This window comes from Corvus moneduloides, chromosome 9, assembly GCF_009650955.1.
Source record: "Corvus moneduloides isolate bCorMon1 chromosome 9, bCorMon1.pri, whole genome shotgun sequence".
Lineage (NCBI taxonomy): Eukaryota > Metazoa > Chordata > Aves > Passeriformes > Corvidae > Corvus > Corvus moneduloides.
This window is the reverse complement of record NC_045484.1, coordinates 5,712,964-5,736,749: the sequence shown is the minus strand read 5'-3', so window position 1 is coordinate 5,736,749 and position 23,786 is coordinate 5,712,964. Positions and strand designations below refer to the sequence as shown.

The following is a 23,786-nucleotide window of genomic DNA, read 5'->3' as shown; positions in this document are numbered from 1 at the left end:
AGGAGGTGTGAGATAATCCATAAGGTTGGACTAAGAGCCTTTCTCAGCCTTTGTGGGGCTGGTTTGCCAAAATCTCTCAAATGCCAGCACATCTCACTTAGCTGCAGGGAAAAGCTATTCATTGAACAGCTATTTTAGGGATCTCCTCAGGGAATTTGGAACAGGAATCTGTTGGACATGATAAACCATTACATTAGAGGTCCAGACCATCAAACCAGTTAGTCTAAAAGCTGTCAGCCTGGACTTGCCAGCCTCTGCATTTTCAAAACCATACTTTGTGTGGACCCAAAAGCACTTCACACCACATGAATGTTGGTATTTGAGTGCCCCACACTGCTGTGAACCCAGACCAGCCTGAGAGCTGGGCAATCAAATCCAGCCATGTCTTTGGAAAGGTTAGCTCTCAGCTAGTAACTGAGGGAAGAAGAGGCAAAGAGTTCTCTAGTATCTCCCATGAGGCTACAAAGGTTTGGAGGTCTTGACTCCAGCCACACTGCCAGTCCCCTCTCAACAGAGGTACTCCAGCAAAACACCCAGCCCCAACTCATCCACCTCTGACTGTTCAGAGCATCCCCTCTGGAGGCTTTGACCAGCTCTCCAGAGGAGGAAACAGTCAGACATGTCAGGTATGTCACTGCTCTCCCCACTGCCACCACACAATTACCAAAATGGTGTCTGGGTCTCTTTCTCCAGCAAGGGTCATAACCTTTGCCAACACTGTGGCCATTGTGACATTCATTAAGCTGACAGTGCTTAACACACTGCTTGCTGTGATGAATCTGGTGTTGGAGGGCTGCTCTGTTCTGTCACTGGGCAAGAAAGAGAATGCCCTTCAAGGTGGCACTGCTGGCCCACCCTCACAGCTGCTCACCATGTATCACTCCTGACTCACCCAGCATTTTACAAACCAGCCCTGGACTGTTGACCAAAATGACAGCACACTCTACATTGGGAGCAAAACCTACTCAGTGCCTTCAGAAAAGCCCTGTACCTCAATCTTAAAAGACAAAGGAATGGTTAAAAAAATACCCAAAGAAAGCCCACTGAAAGCACAGCATCCAGTGTGATCCAGCAGACAGAGAGCACCATTGATAGAGATCTATGCAAGCCTATTAATAACACAATGCTAGGCTCGCATCTGGACTCATTTCACTTGTATATTAATCATGTACGTTCCATATAATAAGCCCTGTGTGTTGCCACAAGGTAGGACACCCTTATTCCCACATGGCAGGTTTAATGACTTTGCAAGGCTAATAAAGCCCTGCTTTCTGAAAGGATGCTGGAGTTGGGTCCCTACCAAAGTGAGGTTCTCAGAAGGTAATAAAACACCAAGGAGATGCTATCTAGTGGATTTGGAGCATTTCACTCCCTTGAAAGTCAGGTCGACAGCTGATTTAAAGTTTCCAGCTGGGTCATACAAAAGTCAACAGCGGCTGCATCCAGCCAGGTTCAGAGTTTGAATATTTATGGTGTCAATCTGAAATCCAGATAACCACAAATAATCCAAACCCATTAACTCCCCCCTTATCCAGAGAAGAAAGCTCTCTGGACATTAATGCCCATATTTCTGGGGCTACCACGGGATCATGGGCAGAAGGCTGTTCTTTCTGTTTCTTTTTTTTTTTTCTTATTATTCTTTTTTTTTTTCCCCTAACTGAAGGTTATGATGCAGTGATGGCGGTGTGTCAGGCAGTTCCCGCCAGATCCACCTGCCTTCCAGGAAAGCTGGAGTGGGCATCACGTGAGTGGAGCTGTTTGGAAGCACTGAGACTCTTGCATCCAGGTCAAGTCCAGTCCACCAGGGAATAGCCTGATAAATTGCCATCATCACTGCACTGCAGGGCAGGAGTGCAAGGTAATGATCCCTGCTCGCACGCTGGCCAGGGAGCTGCCCAGCACAGCCATGGGAGGAGGCACGCACATCTCCCAAGGAATGCTGCCCAGGAAGCACTCTCACCCAGGAGATGGAGCAATCCTGCTCCTTTGTCCTGCAGAAATTGGTCTGAGTGTCAGGGCATGCTCCCCTCCAGGGCTCCGCAGACATAGATCCCTGCGCCCCAGGGCTGGGCCCAGCACAGTGATGGGGTACTGCATCCCATCATGGGCAGAGCAGCTTCCCAAGGGAGGCCTAGAGGTGATGTGGGGCAGCAGGAGATGCCAAGGAAAAAGGAAAAGAAAAAAAAGAACAGACAAAATGCCAAAAATAGAGGCTGCTCGCTTGGATTATCTGAGCCTGAGCAGGGCTGGCATCCCGGCAGAAGGACTTGCTGAACGGAGCTATAGAGGGAGCAGAGAACTCCTTCCCTACCCACCCACCAGCTGGATCAAGCTGAGGAATTATATTACAGTGACACACCAGCCCTTGGGGGAGGCCATGCCTGAAGCACGGTACAGATCCTTCTGCAGACATCCCGCAGAACACAGAATACTCCAGCGGGTTAGAACAAGGGTGTCATGAACAGGAATCTGCTGCAATACCCCAGACAGGAGCCATCATCCTGGGAGATCTTGGCACACTGCCTCTGGCCTCTCGGCAAAAGCTCCTGAAGAAATCAATCTCAGAGCTTTCAGTGGTGGTTTTGCATCTCTGTTGGCAACTTGGATCCACAATGTCAGCTGTTAACCCCATCTTTATGGCTTCTCCCTTGCACAAAGGCTTGGAAGAAAGTCTTTCTTTAAAGGGAAAAGAAGTGCTGCTGGTTATCTGGTGTGCTCAGGAGACCTTTGTGGGTAGGTATGCGCAAGCCCAGGAACTGGGAGCAAGCACCTGGAGCAACATACAGAGCATGTAGGAGCAGCAGCATTCCAGATTTTGACACAGCCACTACAGGGACAGCCCCACACAGATGTGTGTTGGAACAGATCTGCAACAGAGCTGCTGGTGCTTGCCAGAGCCATGAGCAATCCAAGGCATTTGCCAAGTCCTGGGACTTGCTACAACAAGGTTGTGGATATGGCAAGCCAAAGGAATCAGCGGGATGCTGGCAAGGAGGGCAGAGCAACTTTAGATAAGAGCAGAACCAGAGTGAACTCAACAGATTATTCTGGCAAATATCTGTCCAGAAATACGCCCCTAAAGACTAGGCTGAGTTTTTCCTCTGCTGCTGGAGAAGAGTTAGTGCTCCTTGGTGGGTTTTAGGAGGATTAGTACAAGTATTAGAGTTAAAAATAGTTTTGTAACTGTCTTCATGGACATAGAGGAACATGCCTAAATATAACATTAATTTCCATATGTCATCCAAATGGCTGCTTAATAAAAGCAGGGACTGAAACAACATGACGTGCATTTTTCCCATCAACTCACGTGGGCTCCAGAGTGCATCCTATCGCACAAACAAAGCAGCTCCTGTTGGAGCTCCATCAGATGCTGTGGGCTGGAGACATTTTGCTTTTTCACCTCAGTTCAGGTGTCTGGAGTGAGGCTGCCATCCTTTTACTGCCCCTCCCTCCAAGCAGCTTTGGGAATGGGCTTTACTGATGTGCTGTTGGATATTAGGAGTTTCAAAAGCTGTTTGGGGCTGTTCTAGGTACCCAACCCCAATGATAAACTGGGAGGTTTGTGCAGGTAAGATTGTGAAGACAAAGGCAGGCAGAGACTGTGCAGCACTAAATCATTCTACCCACTGCATGATTGTGAAATTACATTGAAAATCGATTCATCTGAAGAGGAAAGGAAGTTGGTTCCCTCTGTTGTAATAGCAATTTGAGATGTTGACACACGTCTCTGTTTTGACAGATCTGTGGGGCAAAGTTAAGCTTGAGCGGGTGGTGGAAGTCATTCGGGGTGATAATCAACACACAATAATTACAAGGCAAAAGGGGGAGTTGGCTGGATACCTTAATTATGCATTTTCAGACTTTCTAAACATTCAAGGATCTCACTAAATCAGTCTGCTATTTTCAGAAAGGAAAATATTATTGTGCGGTTGGAATGCCAACAGAGGAGTACACAGAAATATCGGTATGCGGAGTGCAATTACACTCTGTTCCTTCTGGGCTCAGTGAGATTTAGGAGAAGAATTGCCCCTGTTCTCTCCCGCCTGCACACGAGGGCTACTGGGCTTGACCAGGGTCACCTGCTCAGCACATCAGGCTGGGGCCAAAGCAGAGAAGGGACACGTCACCTGGACCTCAGACCCTCAGGTGAGGGGTTTTACCTTGTGCTTGCAGAAGGGTCAGGCCATCCTCCGGCAGCTGAAGAGTTCAGACTGGAGAGGACAGGCTGCCTAAACCACCATCCCAGCACTATTAAAACACCCACTTATGCCTTTTTACCAAACTCAAGGGTAAGAGAAAAACTTTCTTTCCTTCAAAACAAAAATTAAAAAACTTCACTTGGACTTAAAACCAAAGTTCCATCTTCTAACTCTTTGTTTCTACTTGAAGCTAATCCTTTGCTTCAGAACAAAATGCTGCTCCTCGAGTGAAACTAAAACATTTCAACATGCCAAAAACTTCTTCCCCAAAAGAGACTGTTTCAGGTCAAGCCAAAACATTTTTTGGACCTGCCAGCAAATTTAGCAACACAATGCTTTGTGCTGCTGTAATTAGTATGAATGGGCTTCCTTAGCACCATTGTTTCAGGAGCAGCTGTGCTGCTTTGATGAATACCCATATTTTTGTGTGTCACATGCATTTGCTATGGCCTGTTTATAAAAAGTTTCAAATCATACTGTTAGGGAGCAGAACAAAAATAATATCAGGAGCCTTGGGCGATAAATCACAAAGTGCAGACAAAGAGAGAAGACAGAGATCTTGTTGTGGGACATGGGACAAGGACTCGGAAAACCCAGCTTCAGTTCTTTGCTCTGCCAAAGACTGAGCTGGGCAAGTGAAAAACTACTCTTCTGCTGGCAGGCAAAAATATCCAGAGATTAAATAACCTGCCAGCTTGTCTATTTAAATTCTAAGTTTTTTCACCAAAGGACTGTGCTACCGACTCATTTACTGTGGAAGTAGGTAAAAAATGTTCCATTAACACACACACATACTGTGTCTATAACCAGGGAAAAATGCAGATTCAGGAACATCAAAATACTTCTCAAATCACTCTGGATTCCTTCACATTGAAGGCTCTTCACACTGAAATATTTTAATTCTGCAAAATCAAGATGTCTAGCTGCAATATTTCTGAGCCCAGCAGCTCAGTTTTCCTCATCTTGAAATGCCTTTTCTTCAAATTCAATTAAAATTATATTTTGAAAGAAGCATTTCAGTGACAGCGCTTTTTACTAAATATCAACAAAAATATCAGTGCTATTCTATCAAAAAATCTATTAATTATCCAGAATGAAATGCTGTATTTCCTTTTGGCTTTCAGTTGAATTCTAAATCCTTAAACAGTTGTTTTTCTTCTGAACCTGGACATATTTGTAAGATTCAGACTTGCCAAGAAGACAAGCTCAACAAGACGAGGTTTGGCTTTAGCAGAGGGGCTTATGTAAAGGGAACAATAAATAATGCAAGTCAAAATCCAAAGCCAGCAGGGTGGGTTTGAGAGGTAGGAAAGAGCTTCAGGATATTGGGGACAAGAGGGGCCGCAGCATTATCCAACACATCTTTCTCCAGAAACCCAGGATCTGCAGGAAAGTCATGTAAGTCAGGGAAGATCAACAAAACTGACCAGACCAAAGCATTTAAGGGCTTAAAAGAAAATAATATCAGACATCTGCTACATTGTCATGCCTCTCTTTAGGAGACAGAAAAACTTAGCAGGATGAACAGAATTACCAGCATCGTATTTTGCTTTCTAGAACAGAGGCCAACACGACCAGTGGCCACATGTGCTCATGTCCAGGGGGCAGCCTGCACAGGACTCCTTTCAGAGCATCCCTCAGAAGCACTAAACCTGTTAACAAAACTTTTAAACAAAGCACATGGCCCCCTCAGCCAAACAGCCTTGCAGCAGGATCAGTCCTGACTTCTCAATATGTACTTGGCTATCAGAAGTCCAGGTCTATCAAGTTGCAGGAAAGAGCAGCCTTGGCTTCTCTTGCCCAAGTCAATAAAATCTGCTGGCCATATTTCATGTGGGAACCTGCAGGTCTCACATGGGGCCATGGAGTCAGATACCAACCAGCAACAGGTCAGAGCTCGCGGCTCTGTCAGTCCCACATTGTAATTCCATGGAAAACACCACCAACAGCAAGAGGTCCTGCAAACTGAGGGCTGCTGGCCCACTCTTGTCAGCTACCCACCATTCCAGTCACACATACAGGCCAGCTGCCTGCCCACTGACCCTCTGCCCTCTGCCTGGGCAATCTGTCTCCCACCTTGCATCATACCAAAACTCCCATCCAAGAAAAATCCCACCTCACATAATCAGTTTTAATTAAATTTACAGCAAGTATCTTCAGTTAAGCAGATAATTGGTTAATGACCCCCATTAAAATGAGATGCAAGCAGTACAACTGGCCAACATCCCCATGCTTCATTGAAGGGCTCTTCCACCAAGCCTTCTCCCAACACAGAAAGTTGGGATGTCAGCAGGAGGTGACAACTTTAACGGATGAGGAACCAATAAAAATAAAGGCAACCACACGGAGCACGCGGAAGTGAAGCTAACATTTCATTTCTAAGCAGGATGTTTTTTCTCAGAGAGCCCCATTAATTTCTCCAAGGTCCATGGGCCTCACTGTCTCCCATCTGTCTAGCAGGGAATGAATATAGTGCCCTGCCTTAAACACTTGGAGACCTAAGTCCCCTCTTTGCTCTTTGCTCAACCCACTGGCTAAGTCACTAGCCCTCTGCAATACGGACACATTAGTACTCAGCACTATGAAGGGAGTTCAAGGCTGATTCATAATTCACCTGGTCCAAAAAGACACTGGGTTTCTTAAGCCTTGGGCCATAACTTTAAAATGTAGATGCTGTCAGGAAAAAGAAAAAAAAAACAACCCAGCAGTAAAAAGCTGCGAAATTTGCACACAGCAAAATTATTCCCCTTTCTCAAGGTTCATTTGAGAAGTTACTGTAAATAGTTCCTGCAATTCACACACAAAACAACATTTCCAGAACATTAATGAACCATTTTTTAAAGCCCCCCTTAAAGTTATTCCTGGCAGAAAAGGGGAAAAGATGCAAGCTGTGGAGTCTGTGACTGCATAAGGGAAGGAGCTGTCAGATCCCATCTGTCGACGAGGAGGATAAACGACTGCACACACCTCTCCCCTGAGTTAGCTCATAGCCTGAGTCTGAGGAGAGGGAACCCGCTCGGTCACAGCTTTCAGCAGAGGAGGCAGGGATGGCAGCAAGTGGGAGTTTGATCCACATAGGTCTTCTCCCACAGTACCTCCACTCACACTTTGGGACATAACAGGCTCTGGATTGGCTGCAAAATTAACTGGTGGGAAGGAAAACAAGTGCTCTGCATGACAACAGGGACAGCAGGGAAGTTATCTCCCATGAAAAACCACAAGTTGATGAGAGACACCCTTCTGGTGGACCTCAGTGGAGTCAGAGCCTCCCTGTGACATCCCTCCCGTGCCACCACTGAGCACAAACCAGCAGGAGAAAGGTCCAGAAGGGACCTTTCAGTCAGACTCCACAAACTCCCGGGCAGAGAAGTGTCCTTCAAAGCTCTCAGGGAAGAGACCCGAAGCCACAGAGCGGTGCAGACAAGGACAACACGGGTCAGCCCTCCAGCAGATTCCAGCAGTACTCCTCAAGACTGGCATTCCATATACTGGGATTAAGAGCCTGCGAACTGCAGCATTCCTCCACAGCTGTCTGGCTGGGAAGACCAGGAGATACCTAAAGGTCAAAGTGCTGCCAAGAAATGTAGTTAAACAAAGCCCAACGTTTCTCCAGTCAATTGCCCAGGCCTTTAAAGACAGCATTAAACTTACAGTAAGGAATTTAAAATTTGCTTTAGACCTTCTCCTTATTTTAAGAGGCTTTTCTCAGCACCAATACCATTTTATTTCAGTATCCAGCTAAAACCAGCCAACAGTAACTTGAACTTCTGGGGTGGTGAGAACTAGGGTGTCTGCAGTTCACTTTTTATTTTACTTCGGAAGTGTTTTTTGGTTTGTGGGTGTGTTGGCTTTCTGGTGGGAGTTTTTGTGGGGTTTTTTGTTTGTTTTTTACATATAATGCATATTTGACATATCTATGAGGAGTTCTGGTGGGGTTATTATTTGTGTAACTAGCCTGCAGCCACACTTCTGCCCTCAGTGCAACAACAAAGCAGGACTCTTATGTTCAAACAAGAGGTGGAAAAATCCTTCATCTCCTTTTCCACATGGTTGTAGTCAGCTGGAGGTGAAACCCTGGCAAGAAGAGCAGCCACAATTCACTACTTCTTTTAACATCATCTCAGCCTAGTCTGGGGTGCTATCCCAGCAATACAGAGACTGGGTTAGCAGGTCCTGGAATCCCTAGGACCTCCCAAAACCCAGAAGACATTTTCTGAAGAGATTTGCCCACTACAATCCTCCTCCTCATAAGCCAACTACATTTATCTGATAGCATTCCTTACACTGCTTTATCTACTCCCAAATAGAAAGACAGATTTCTATTTAAACAGCTCCCAGTCAAAATCCTGCTTTGGGAATCAGGCAATTTCTCTCACAAAGCTCTCTTGTGTCAAAGCTGATTTCCCAAATATTGTAGTCAGAGTGTCACAGGGTCACAGCAGGCCACCAGAGTTCCCACGTCATGGCTTTGCTGGAACAGAGACAACAAACATTTATCCCTCCTCCCTGGGCTTTTGCAGCAAGGAGAAGCAGAGCATCTCCTTCCTGATCTTCTGGCCATCCAACACCAGGTTTCTGAAAACCGTTTTGCACACAACAGACAGGATTTCGCAAGGAACACAAACAGAAATAGACTCTTCTCCCTGTTTTGAAGGTTGCCAATGAATAGAAGAGTTTGCGCTCTACTGGACTTAAAAGGAAATACTGTACCCTGTATTGCATTACCAAACAGACACATTAATGGTTTCCCAATGGCTAGTCTACAGCCAGTTCAGCCCAGTCCCAGCTCAGATGACAGCATGGAAGACCATCTGCAACTCTGTGAACTCGGCAATTAGCCCCTGAGCCCAGGGAAGAGTTTGTCAAGATCTCATTGCAGGCAAACAATAACACAGAAACACAGCTTTGAGGGGGAGATGATTTATCAAGCTGACCACAGACATCTCCCTCATTTTTTCTTTAATAAATCCAGCCTAACTCTTGGCCGTGCTCAGTATCTTGTCATTGCTTTCGTCTCCTTTCAGGGATGCCTCCCACCTGCAGTCTTCAGGCCCTTTGCAACCCTGAAACCATTTATTTTTTCCAACATTTCTCCATAAAGAAACCCAGACTTTATTTCCATGGAGAGGAGGGAAACTGAGGCACAGCAAGGCAAGCTCCCTGGCCTAAGGCTGGAGAAGGGGACAGGAATACCTGCTCATTTGTGATGGGCTGATTTGTACTGGTAATCTCCTCATCTGCACAAGGAGCATCAGGAGGATTTTGCTCCCTCTCGTGAATAGCTGTTTAAGAATTACTTGGATGATCTTTGCCATCAGATTTTAACCACCAAGAGTGCCTTCCTTGTGGGACTCCATGGGGCTGTTCAGGCAGCCAGCCAAGCTCCTGAGAGCCAGGCTTCGTCTGAATACACGCACTGGTTATAATGGTGGGCAGACACCAGCTTGGCTCCCATCTCATCTCCACCTCCTATCGCCAGAGTGGCATTTCTGTCTCCATTTCCATATCCCAGTGGTCCTCATAAGAGTGCAACGCAGAGCTCCAGGCTCAAATCCCTTCTGCAGTCCTTGGAGACACTCCTGGGAAGAGCCACATGTAGGTGGCCCTTTGAGGTCCAAGGGGAAAGTTCCACTTAGGCTGTCAGCTTTTGGGAGCACTAGGTATCAGCGCCACGAGGCTGCCAGCAGACATGGTTGCCTGGGCTAATTTCATGCCCATCCTCTTCCCTCTCTGCGAAATTCCAGGCAGGCCTTCCACTTTGGCTGACATTCAAAACTGTCACCTCTCTGCAGACATTAACTTGGAGGCCTCTGTCATTCCTCACATTAAAATGCTATCACAGGGAGTCAGCACAGCTTGGCTCAGCCAGCTAAGGGGCTGGCTCTGGCCACGCCACAGGGACAGCCGATTCACGCTTGACATCCATGGTCAATTTGACAGTGATGGACATGCTACTTAGGAGTCATTTGCTGATCTTGTTTCCCCAGGTGGGAGGTCGTGCCACAGAGCTGCCTTCCCTGGGGAGGAGGAGTGGTGATGCTCTCCAGCTTCTCCAGGAGCAGACACACACAGCTGGGCTGCTTCCTTGTCTGCTCACTAAGTAGGAGACAACCCACAGATCCTGCTGTGAACCCAAAATGCAGGTGCCCCATCTGCCACACAGGGAGGTGTCTTTGCTCACAGACAAGCATCTTGCCTCCCAAAAAAGTCATGTATGTTTGTGTGGACATTCCCCACGTCCTTGCTGAAGTGTGTGCTCCTGGGATACCCCTTCCTGGCCAGGACAAGGAAGTCTCAGTCTTCTCAACAACTGCTTGCATTTTCTGAGCCATACATGCTGTCAAAGGCACAAGAGATGCTGTCAAGCCAAGACACACCTTGTTCTCAGACTGGGTCTGGTCATTATACCCGGACCTTCCTCATAGCAAGGGGAGGCAGGGGTGTGATGCTCATTAAGCTCTAAATCAGTATTTAATGGACACATCATCCTCCTTGTTGCAGGTCATGTCTCTGTCTTGGAGGTGCCCACCCTAACACTGTATTCTCCTCTGAGCAGGCAACAATCACAATCACAGCCTCAAGGGAACAGTGCTCCAAAAAGGAGCAGGCTTTTTAAACCTTCACCTTCCAAAGGAGCCCCAGGCATCACCACTGGTGCACCCAGCCCTAGGACGGCTAGTCATGGCATATTGTTGACTTCAGGGCTTTGGGTCCTTTTGCATGATTTTCACACAGACAGGGCAGCAGACTCAGCAGATGCTTAACCCAAACTCAACCACACTCCCCTTTTGCCTGAAGGCCTCCCACCACCTGATGCCCAAGCATGTTACTGCCATAGCTCTCTCTTTGTTCCCAGCAACTCAGGGACAGTGACAGTCTTCAGTACCTCTGCAGGCATCTCTACAAACAAAGCCCACCTGCAGCTCAGGGGGTGCCAGCTTGGTCATTCTGGTGCAAAAATTCCAATTAAACCATGCTAAATTAAACTGAACTAAAATACACAGGGAACTAGGTAAAGGTGCATTGAAAATACAAGTTTCCATACAGGCATGAAGTCACCAGAGCTATGGCTTCCTGCATCTTTATACCACAGGAAAGGACAAAGCACTTTTTTTTTTTTAATGTACAGAGCAATTTACAGTCTAATCACCTAAAAACTCCCTTCCAGTTCTTACTGCCCTAGCACAGTGTCATTGGTAACACACTCAAATCCCAGGGCTGCAAAAGATAATCAGGGCAGGGGAACTCGGCCAGCTACCACTGGGAAGCACTTCCCAGCCCTTCCCAGTTTTGGGAAGCCTGAGTTGAGCCCCATCCTAAACACCCTGTAAAACAGATGTCTTATGCAGCATGCCCAGAAGGCCTTCCCCCAAAACTAGGCACTTTTGGATCAGACAAAGGGAGCAAATTCCAGCATCCTCCAGCCCTTGCAGTGAACATGGCTCCTTTGAAAGCGAAGCTTGGAGAGTGCCTGTCCCCACAGCTGTGGCTGCCTGGCTCTGGGACAGTGGCACACTATTTAAGTCACTGATGCCACCTGTCTCTGATGAAGGAGATTGAGGAGATTTATTCCCCCCAGAGATGCCCACAGAGTTGATCCAAGCCCTCAAAGACTTTCTTTCTCAAAGGTGATCAAGCACCAAGGGCACAGCAACAACATCCTTATCCAGGGTGGTTTCGTCTCTTCCCTGGCCTCCTGTCAGCAGAGATGACACAGCTGGGTGGGAAGGGACCCACTGACAGACAAGTCACAGACCTTTTGCCTTCCAAGCAAAGCCCCAGGCCCTGACTCTGCTACTGCTCCGTGGCTCTGGGACAGCCTGGCTCTGCTCCACCACCCCCATCCCCAGCCAAGGCAGGACAGGACCACACTCGCCTCCCAGTTACTTTTCAGTCCTTTTATGGGGAAGATCATTTTATAGCAGGGTCTGGTAGAGTACTCAGCTTTCCCTTCCAGACTCCAGCAGAAAGAACTTGACCTGTGTCCTCGGACCCTCTTAGTCATCGGGCTGAGCCGCCTCTCCCCTCCTCCCACCACCCTCCTCTTTTATGGAATAGCAGCAGCAGCAGAGCATGGGGTGAGAAGTCAAGGGAAGGACAACTTGACTGATGGAGCTCAGGTTGCGGGGTCAGCGCAAGGCGTCGTGATCTGGGCTCAGACAAAGCCATTTCCTCTGTGATTTTATCCACTGTGATTTTTATCTTTCGTCTGTTCACACGTCATGCCACCTGGACATAATACAGAGCAAGCTGAGTGCTGGGCTCCACACTTAACCCCTTCCCTGCTTCCCAGGAAAGCGGGAGGCCCCAGGCATGGCTCAATTCTGCACTTGTGGCTTTCCCTGGCAACAAGAGGCTTTTCTTTACGGGCCCTTTTTATTGCCTGGAACATCTGTATGTGGCAGGTTTATCCTTCTCTGCTGACCCCATGAACCACATTATGATTTATCCACATATTTCACATTCTCAACAGCATTCATGAGATGAGATTTTTGGTATTTGTTTTAGGAGGCACACTGGTTTTGGTTCCTGCTCTAAGCCATGTGAGCACAGTCCTGGCAGTTTGCAGGACGGGCTCCTCAAGTGATAGTGCAGACATGAAAGGCAGGCAGAAACAATTTCCTCTTACTACACCAAAGATGTTCCTTAGCAAAGCTGCTTACACAGGGCTGGAGTAATGAAGACCAGCCCTCTGCTCCAAAGAGCCCAAACCAAACCCATGGGTGGAATTAGGTGGTGTTTGACGTGAGCACAGGTGTTCAGGCCAAGCTACACCAAGTTAGACCAAGAGCAAAGAGCGTTTTGAAGGTCTACAGGGAAATTGGCAAAAATCCCCCTGCCAAAGTCTCAGCCGTTGGACATGTCAGATCTAAAACTCTTCAAGAGGCAGAAGAAAACCATACCCCTGTTCTGTAGGTGAGGACCAGCACAAAGAAGGAAGTAGAAGAAAGGAATATTAAATCCATTACCTCTCCCAAAGCTGTAGCATATGATACCTCACTAACCATTTCATCACCAGATATCAGCTCACCTCCTCAGTCTGGGTGAGAGTCCAAGCATCTTCATGTGACATCCATCGACCTTCCTTTCAGGTCCATGGAGCATCAAATCCCATGGTCCAAACAGGACGCAGCTCAGCAGGAGTCACATGGGAGACCCAGCCTGTAAAGAAACAGTAGAGAAACCTGCAGGAAGCCTGGTGACCCCACAGCACACAAACCACTGTTCTCCTCCAGAGAGGACTCACCTTCCCAGCCCTCTGCCTTTCCTGGCTCCTCCAAAGAGCAGCGGGCTGGCTCCCGCATCCGTCTGATTCCACTGCCATAAATTACCACCGGATGGGACAAAAGTAGAAACTGCTTTGAGCAGTGGATATTTTAAGGCGCTTATGGGGGCTTTTTTTGTTGTGGCTTGGTGTTTTTTCCCAAGTTTCCTTATTTGTTTCCTTTCTTGCTCCAGATATGATAACAGGAGAGATAGATAAATGACAGGGTGTTTCCATCTAGAAAGTCCAGGGGAAAAATACAAAGTGCAGCCAACCACAAAAGCTGTCCAGGTCTTGAGGTTATTTTTATTTTAATTTCTGGATTCTTAAAACCAGTTACCTCACTTTTTGAAGTAGACAAAAATATATAGATAAAACAACACATTCTCAAATAAAAGCCTCTTGGCTCTCATGTGTGGTTGTCAACTAAGCAATCTATGGGTGGCAAGGTGCAACATTTCTATGTCACTTTCACACCAAGTTAAAGCATCTTAGAAGCAGCTCTAACAAGTTACAGTTCTGGTTCCCTTTCAGGAGGACTGTGGCAGAGGACAGGGATGACTTGGTTTTTCAATAAAATGTACGCACAATGAACACATTAATTTCAAAAGGTTAAGTAATTCTCATGCAGAAAGTCAAGTCTCTTCTGACATTAAGAGACTCCTTTATTTAGGACAGTCCCTACGTCAAAGCCAGGTAGATATAGTGGGAAGGATCTGTCCATAAATGCCCAGCTCTCATACACTCCCAAAGCAACTGCTCTTAGCTACTGTCAAGAGGAGTTTGCTGTATCAGAGATGATCCATCCAATTTGGCAGTTCTGATTTTTCTTACAGGCATAGAGAGCCAGGCACACAACTGACTTCAAGAGAAATGGGCCCACTTGGCTCCAGCTCAGTGTTCAACCCGTGGTGCATCAGGTCTTTGAGACAGGGACTTTTTGCCCCATGCCTCCACTCCACACAGCACAGGGGGATACCCAGCCTTGAGAGCTCCCACCAAGTTTGCACATGCCCAGGTGTGTGGAACTCAACTGCAGAATAAGGGCTGTAGTAGAAGCTTTACCTCACACCAAAACTTCACACAAACTCCGATATGCCACAAAATGAAAACAACTCTTTGCCCCTTGTTCAGGAAACTGAACACATAAAGAAATTTGGTGTTGTCATACCTACTTCAACACTGTCTTCAGTCAATTCCCCATGACATCTCCCCTCTCCTTGAACAGTTTGCATCAGTCACTCACTCTGTGGCTTTGCCCTTGTAGCACATTCGCAGAGACAGAAAGACTCCTGCCACTCTGCTCTGCTGAGGACACAGACAACTGATGTCACTTGTAGGTGTTCAAGCAACCTGCATTCAAAATGTCCATTCCCAGACATGCTTCTCTCCACACACAGAGAAAATCACCCTGAAAAAAAAACAGACAACAAGAACACTCAAAGCCTCTCCTTCTGGACTGTGTCACAGTCACTTTCCCTCCCACCACTTCTTCCTAAAACGACCTTTCTGGATTTTTAAGAACTCTGTGCTTCCAAGACATCCACAGAAACCAAATCCAGGTTTTCGTGGGAAGAATCACACTGTGCCACCAGGCTGGAGGTAGCAAATTCTGCTGTGCCTGCATGTGGACAACACCCCTGCAGAGAACAGTCAGTGAAGCCAACCTCAGACCATCAGACCATTGCTCTTCCCAGCAAGCTGCCAAGGGAGCCCTCCAGCCACATAAATTTTGGGGTGCCCTTGTTCTGTGGTCAGCCCCAGTCAAAGACATCTTATCACCAGCCGTTTCCCCATGTGGCACAAATTCATGTCCCTATCATTAAAGAGACACATGGTTTATTTACTCATTACCATATCCAGCTGTTGGCTTTTCTTCTCCCCGTATTTCAGGGTAAGTAGTGATTTGACATAAATAATACCCCATTCAGCTATGGCTTGAAAGATATTGTAAATATAAAAAAAGTCTTCGGCTCCAATAGCTCTTTCCAAGTGCTCAGTCCAAATCCTACTTAGTATGAGAGTGGGGGGAGGTCGGGAAAGAGAAAACCCAACACCATTACCTAAATAGCCCCATTAAAAATGAGCCCAGAGTGAGTTACGGCTTTATTAAACAGATGACATTACATCAGGAATGATGAATCATAATGTTTCTTTTCGGGATTACAATGCTGTATAACCTCTTCAGCTGTAATTGTTCGCCTCCTATTCCCAGCCACCACCAGGTGTGGTGGCCCCTGTCCCCATCACATCAATGCCAACACTGAGAACCTGTGAGCATCTCATTCTCAAAGGCTCACAAATTGTTACAAGGAAAGGGACAGAGGGGGACAATCCCATCGGGAAGTCCGAAGGGGATCCTGGTTTTTGTTCCCAGCCCTAGATGGGCAGGGATGCCTTCCCAGGAAAGCACGGGGTGTTTCTCCATGTTTCTAGGCAGGAGGGGGTTTGGATTCTCAGACTCGCCCTCTTGCCTTGATTTGTCCTGTGTCAGAGCTGAGCAGGGTGAAGTGACAAGAGGGATCTGTGGTGGGAACCAGATTTCAGAGTTGTGCATCTGTGCTGGTTTCAGCTGGGGTAGAGTTTTGTTTCACAGTGGCTGGTACAGGGCTGTGTTTAGATTTGTGCTGAACACAGAGATGTTTTCGTTGTGGCTGGGCAGGGCTTGCACAGAGCTGAGGCCTTTTCTGCTTTTTATATGGCCATGCTGGTGAGGGGACATGGGGGGCTGGTAGGAGACCAGGACAGGTGACCCCAACTGACCAAAGGGATATTCCAGACCGTGTGACATCACGCTCAGCATATAAGGTGGGGGGAAGGTGTTTTTAGGGTCTATTTTTACTTCTCATCATCCTCCTCTGATTTTGTTAGTAACAAATCCAATGCATATCTCTAATTCGAGTCTGTTTTTGCCCATGATGGTATTTGGTGAGTGACCTTTCCCAGACCTCAACTCATGAACCCTTTGTTGTATTTTCTCTCCCCTGTCCAGTTGCAGAGGGGAGTGAGAGAGAGGCTTTGGTAGGTGTCTGGCACCCACCCAGGGTCAGCCCACCACAGCATCTCAAGGCTTTTAATACCCAATTCCCTTCCAAGCTGAGGGCTGTACTGAGGCATGTAGCTGGGATTTCAGGAGCAACAGAAGTATGGGAAATTGCACCATGAAAGATGACTGGGACCATGCAGGGTACAGCAAAAGGCTGTAAGAGAAACGACTCCAGACTGAAGCAAGACACAACCTTCTGGTACATGCACTGCTCTGCTGGTTCCCCCACTAGAACAGGAGATCCCCACTCCCAAAACACCACACATCAATCTGGCTGCTCACTGCCTATGTCCTTTGCTCTTCATCAGCTCCTTCAATCCCTCCATCTCTTTTCCTGTGTGTTTAAATCCACATTGCCCCCAAGGCAGGTCACACACATGGATCAGAGAGAAGAGCCCTTCTGAAGATGGACTCTCCTCCTCGTGTCAGTCCTTGCAAGATTGATGGAGGCACCCATTAGGAAAAAACCCAGGGTGGGTTCCCAGTGGGCACCACCATGGCCCAAAACCACCACATGAAATGTTTTTGACATTTTGGTCTTCCCATCCTTCTCCCAAGGTTTGCCTGCTACCTATAAATAACCAGAAGAGCATGACATCCCAGCTCCCAGATAAAGCACTGCCACGCCACAGCTCTGCGCAAGCCAACGGCTTCTATTTTTTATCTTTGGTGAGAACCACGTGTCAGCTTTTGACAACACACACAAGGGAGAAAAAAAACAAAAAAGCCCCAGCACTCAGATCTCCACTCCCCCTCCACCTTCTGCTCAGGCAGACCTCAGACAAACGCCCGGCAGCCCCATCTGCTCGTCACCTGCTGGCATTTGGGTAGCAGCTACGTCAAACGCCCGGCTCGCGTTCTCACATGTAGGAGTTTGCTGTCTGAGCGATGAGGCTGTCTGTGCTCTCATTGTGCTTTGCCATCCAGAAGGTTTTTTGGGAGCCTTTACAAAATGCTGTATGCCAGTAGCTCTTATGTAAGTTATCAACCTCTTTGCTCCATTTTACAGACTGGGGAACTGAGAGAAGGCAGAGATACCTGTGACTTCCTGCATCCCCAACCCTCTAGCCCTCTGCCCTGCCAAAACTCCTCCTCTTGCTTTGGATTATTCCTCTGTCCACTCATTTTCACAACTGTAGCTGAATCTGAAATGAAAAATTTTAAAAAAAAACAAAAACCAGCATCCAGCAATAAAAACTTGCCAAGGGAGGTTGAGCTCTGGCTTTGGCCCATGGAAAGGTCCAGGTCTCTTTGCAACCCTGATCACATTGCAGGAGGCCAGGGACCAGGACTCCTCACCTGCCTTGGCACCAGCAGGACCCTTTCAGTCTGCTCCAAACAGACACACCTCTCTTCCCTTAAGTCTTGGTTTGACCTCTTACCCTCACCACAAAATACCAAGTCCTAAAAAAACCCAGAGGTACATCCCTAGAAAAGAATCACTAACATGATAAGGGATCAAGCAGTCAAGGTCTCAGCTGGATTCCTACCCTAGATGAGCAGCAGCATTTACAGAAATCTGTGACTGAGCATAACAACAAAAAGAAAAACAAATCCAGCAACTATAAAGTTGTTAAGTGGATAACTTAAGTTCAGCTTTCACACATTAAAATCAACAATGGCAATCATTTCTCTTTCCGCTGTAATTGTTGTAACAGCATTGACTCTAATCTTACAGAATAAAAAATACCCACCCCAGATTTCACTCCAGTCTGGAAGTGAGTCAGCTCTCAAACCTCAGTGAGAAAGAAAGGCACTTGCTAGGAAGGATGTGGGGAAATAGAGGGTTAGACTCACCAGACTCCTCTTGGGTCACGCTAAAATTACTACAATTTAAGTTAATGAATAGATTTCCTTTTGTTCCAGCCCAGCTTCATTCTGCAGTGTTCCAGCCCTTATCCCAAGCTGGAAGCAAGAGCTATTCAGATAAAACAAAGCCCAGCTTCCCTTTAGCATTACCACCAAGACTTCTTCATAATAATATTTATAAAATAGCTATTAAGATGGGAGGGGATAGTAAAACCATGTCGGTAAAAGGCACTTAGGTTATAAAATACCGGGCATTAAATCCGCCCTGCAACACAAAATCCCTTCCCACCCACGTGTTTGCTTGTTTCAAAGCATCTCTAAAGGCAGGGCTGCATCCTGCTTATTCTTTGGGATCTCTGGCTCATCCAGGCTGTGGAGTAAGCAAAGGGGTCCGTGAGGCTCTGCTGCTGCATCTCGACATCTCTTACAGTGCTGCTCCAGTGTCTGCTCAGACCCATTTGGCACTAATTGCAGAGGCCATTTGGGCCAGGGTACATCCATTTGGACTGTCCCCAGCTCCCAACAGAGCAGAGAGAGTCAACCAGGCACTGCTCTGAGCTCCCCAGGGCAAAGAGGGAGGCAGTCACAGAGGTCACAGCAGAACCACAGGCCACCAGGGCAATGGGCCTTGCTCCCTGGCAGGCTGGGTTTGGCACCATCAGTGCTTCTTCCAGGAAGCAAGAAAGCGTTTTTGTGCTGCTTTTGGCAAGAAGAGTTTTCCAAGGACAATCTCATGGGTAGCACTTCCCAGCAGACTGCAGCAGCAGAGGATAGTTCAACCTGGAAAGTACATCTGCCCTCTGATGCCTCCCAATCCTACATACCCACCTCCACCAAAAGGCAGGCTACCTGGCTGCTCCAGATCACTGGGAGGCATTAACCTCCTGGGGAGGTGTTAGCAGTCAGGGCAAGAAGCTAATAAGGTGGAGACTTCCCCCAAAAGGTTAATTTGCTGGAACTGAGCATCAGTGCCATCACCAGGACAGTGAGAGGGAATAAAAAGCACACAGCCAGCCAGCCAGCCATCTCACTGCCAGCCACTCAGGACCACCACACAAACATGAAGTGAAAGCACAAGACCAAGAGGTCAGGCTGCAGATCTGCCCATCCAGTGAGGCAGGACCACAGCAGCATCTCTGCCAGGAAAGTTTTCTGGGCATTTTTCAAGTCTGCAAGGTCCTGATAATCCCAAACCAAGAAGTATCATCTCATTGCAGAAACCTTATGCTGGTCTCCAGCATATTCTCAGCTCTGGAGTTGACCCAGCAAAGACTCATGATGGGAACACACGGAGTGGGGCTGCAAGGACCAGCAAGCCAAGGGCCTGGGAGGGAAGGCTACACCTACAGCCTGCACTAACATTCCCTGGCTTTTTCCAGCATCTTAAAGGTAAGGAGGGAGTGGGAAAGGGGATTTGAGAGAACAGAAAGAACCACTGTATTTATCCAGGCTGACACCTCGAAGACCACCAGCCAGAGCATCTCATCTCTAACTCATGTGCCCACCAAGCATTGACACTAATAGGACAACAGCTGAGCAATTAAAAGGAGGAGCAACAAGGAGATATCAAGTCAAAAAGGCTCATGGACAAGAGACAGAAAGCCCTAATTTCTGCTTGTTTGCTTTGGTGAGTGAAATACTGTCAGGCACATACCATTCTCAGGAAAAACTACATTTCTGCCACAACCAATTAATGCCTCTTTCTTAGGAGACTGGAATCTTCCTGCCTTTTTGCTGCACGAGGTTTTTTCATGGACCTTATAGAAAGGGTGTCAGAATTTGGAGTGCACAGCATCCATCTGTACAGAGAAATGTCTGAGACAAGCCACTGTCCTGTGCTAACTCTCATTTAAAGACTGTTCACAAACTGTGGGAAACAATCATTTACAGCCCCTTTGCTAGGGATAGAGGCAGGGGGAAATACAGAGGAGAGCCTCTGAATCAGGAGGCAAACATCATCTCCCTGAGGTCTTATTTACACGCTTCCCCAGCAGAGTTAACAGGCAGGACACTGTGGTTATACTGGTTTGGGGGCCCCAGCTATAATTACTTCAAAATTCCTGTGCATGGGAGTATTCACCTGTAGCTCTGAAAGTCCTGGGCAGCCCTGGGGCCTATGGCTGGTAAGAGGGCCGTGGGGGGAGCAGGGCTGCAGGTTTGGCCAGGTGTCTCTTCTAACACATCATTTAGATGGGCAATGGGAAAAAGCATGCAGCAAGCAAAAGCCCACTCCAGCCAGGCAGGACTAATGCCCCTTACATCCAGCCCAGAGCCTGTTAACCACCATTCTAACAAATCCCTCTGAGGTCTCGCAGGAAAACCACAGCTAAAAGCCACTGAGGACAAGGTCAGGAAGGAAACTCAAGGGCAGGGAGGAGGGGCAGCCAGTAAACATGGACAGACTGAAGAGCTGGACATCAAACCTGGTGTATGGCAGCAACTGAGAAGAAGAAAAGCAGGACTGGAGGCTATGTGTCCAGTCATTGCTTTGTCTAGATTAAAAAATGTAAATTCCCTGTGTACTGGTCTGCCTTGGAGATACCAAGAATAACAGGAGGCAATTAGGAGTAACGGAGTCACAATGATGGCAGCAACAGGCAAATGTCTTCGGGAAAAGAGCAGGTTTGGGTGAGAGGCACAAATCCCCCTCTTTTAAAGATTCATGGGAACGGGTGTCTGGTCCAGCTCCCAGTTTATTTCTCTGCCAGTTCAATGCTTCCTCTCAGGCAGTGGTCGTACCAATTTAATCCGGGTTAGTAGAATCACTTGCACACTCAAGGGAGACATTGCTGGGAAGCAGCACAGGCAATGTGACCCATGGGCCTTGGAAAGCGATGGACACACATGGCTTTAGAGCCAGACGTGTGCTTTGCAGCTGGATCCCTAACAAGTGGATCACTGGAAAATACCTTCCAGTGATCCGCTGCCCTGCGCTCCACAAACACAGCCCATGATAGAGCAACACCACATGGACAGCCCATGGCAACACCCCCATTTCCACCCCAGCCACGAAGTTTAAACGGAGAAGAAACCCAAGATTTAGACAAGAGCAGCCACAGCAAGAGAAGGGAAATGCTAGGAAACATGGGACACCTGAAAAAAAAGTACTGGGGGAATGAAAACCCCCAGCAGCCTGGAAAGCAGGCGTGAAGGAAATCTGAAAAGTAGGAGATACAGAAGCGCTGGTGAGAAGGAGATGGAGTTACATGGAGGCAACTGGGTTATAGGCAATCTTACATCAGTTTATGAAAATATCCCATTAATCTTCATAGCACAATCTTAATTGCAAAATCTTTCATCAGCCTTGTTATTTGTGCACCTGTCACTGGAGACAGTTGGAGTTGTTTTGTCGTCATTTCTCACACTAATTAGAGGGGCTTGGGGTGGTTTGAGGGGTGGGGTGGGGAGGGGGGGGCTGTTGTTTTTTAAATTGTCCTCAAGCATGGCTCAGCTTCATGGTAACGCTGCCAATTAAGGTCCTGCCCTGTGCAGGGCTTGTAAGCCTGCTAGGCACGTTGCACAAGACTAGAGGGGTTGTTTTAATTAAATACCCCCAGACTAGTAGGGAAATATTTAGAGCAATTTAACAATCTGCTGCAGAGTTCTTAAGCCTCCAATATATCTGCTTAATGTTCTTTGGGCATTTGATAATATCCCTACCTTATCTAATTCTGTTTAAATTTAAAGAGATGCATCTAAGCTGGTGAAGTAGCGAGCGCTTATTAACGCACTGGTTATTAAAACATATTTGAGATGTCATCACCAGTGAGCAGTCCCAGCAGCAGGCAGGGGACTTGGAGCCTGCAGATATATTTCTTTCTTAACTGGGGCTGCCCAAGGACAAGACCCAGTGGTTTCCCCACAAGCTCTGCTGTCATTACACCAGTAGTTCCCAGCCTGCTTCCCCTGCCTGTGGAAGGGAAGGTGGTGGCCTTCCAGTGTAATGAGTCAGAGCTACTGGCTGCTTATTTTCAAGTCTATTTTCCAGGTCTGCAGTTACTGAGGCTGGGGCATTTTTAAAGAACTGGATATTTTGTTTTCTCAATTTAATTAAAGTTGTGTTTTCTTCTGCTCAGCCAGCTCTTCATAACTCAGTGGTCCACAGAAAATCGTTTGCTTGAGGACAGCCTACAAGGCCAGAAAGACTATTTTGCAAGGTTTCAGCCCAACTACGCTTACATAATCCATATGTTTGTAGTCTGGCTGCCCTGTATTTGGTAGTCTCCTTACCTCAATTGGATGCATCCATGCTTTCCTATCTCTCCTCTTTTGCCTCCAAATCAGGCAGCTTCAGCACACTTCAGAGTGGTGCCACTCAAAACTCTGATTAGGGCAGGTCCCAAAATGCTGCTATCACGGACAAGAAGAGGTTGTTATAGAACACACAACTCTCCACTATACAAAGGGAGAGTCAAGCCAACAATTTAAGCTCCTGTGCAAAATGGCCTCCAGGCAAAACAAACAATTTTCAGGACATGAACAGCAAGTCACTCTTAAATCCCATGAAAATGAACAGCCCAGACTATTTCACAAGCACTAACCCACCCAATTTTAAAGTACCTTCAACTGCTGAGGCTGGAAATAACAGCTGTTTAAAGAGAGGGAAAAACTCCGCCAGACAATTTTAAACAAGAAAACGCATCTGGGAGAAATCTGCCTGCCCAGCAAGACAGGTGTTCTGAAGAGCTAAGGCCATGATGCCTTGAAGGTTTAATGTCAGCATCTTCAGATGAGAGAGGTTCTCCATATATCTTGTTCAAGCAAGAGTATCTCAGCTTCTTACCTTAAAGGCTGATTTTCATCATAAGTCTGGTGCTCTGCTTTTGGCCACCGTGTTTTGAGACAGAAATGGACCATTTGGAGAGAGTGAGCCCAGAGGTGACACATCTGTCACACACATTGCAGAGGAGCACAGCCATCCTAGCTGGTCCTCACTGGTCTGAGAGCAGCTTTCAAACAGCCCCCTAGAAACATGAAGGAAAATGTTTCCTCAGCCATAGCCACCACAGAACATAAACAACAGGCTAAAGATTGAGGCAAAGGAGAAAAGCAAACAAAAAACCCAACACACTTTATATGTTTGTTACATTATTCTTGTTAGAAGTCCTAGAAGAGGCTGAGTAACCTGTATCCCCAAGGGTCCTTAAAAACAGATTAGTACAGCAGTGACAGAGGTAGAGATGATCTTACCTTGGGGCAGGGAGAGAGATTCACACAACCTTGGCAAGGTCCTTCAGATGCTTGTGAAGCACCAGTGACACCGAGCTCTAGCCCAACCCCTCTTTTCCCCACTGCAAGGGTCTGGTTATGGCACCAGTCAGAGGAGTCTGTACACCAAAAAACAAGCTAAAACCAGGGACAGAGACTCCATAACCACAGTCCAGCAGAAGCAGCGTTCTGGCCTGCCAGGCTTGTTGGTCTCGGGTGAACAAAGTGAACCCATCTCATATCCCCAGAACCCCAAAAC

General features: G+C 47.3%; 1 long non-coding RNA gene across 1 annotated transcript in view; it reads right to left on the bottom strand.

Annotated features, from left to right (window-relative positions):
* The window catches only part of LOC116448368, a 39,428-nt gene extending 16,150 nt beyond the window's left edge, over positions 1-23,278 (bottom strand). Inside the window, exons 1-4 of the long non-coding RNA XR_004241908.1 lie at positions 23,103-23,278; positions 22,550-22,669; positions 14,636-14,875; positions 13,231-13,361 (exon numbers count right to left, since the gene is read on the bottom strand). This is a non-coding gene — a long non-coding RNA (uncharacterized LOC116448368). The remainder of the gene's footprint in view (positions 1-13,230; positions 13,362-14,635; positions 14,876-22,549; positions 22,670-23,102) is intronic.
* Positions 23,279-23,786: the final 508 nt, after the last annotated feature.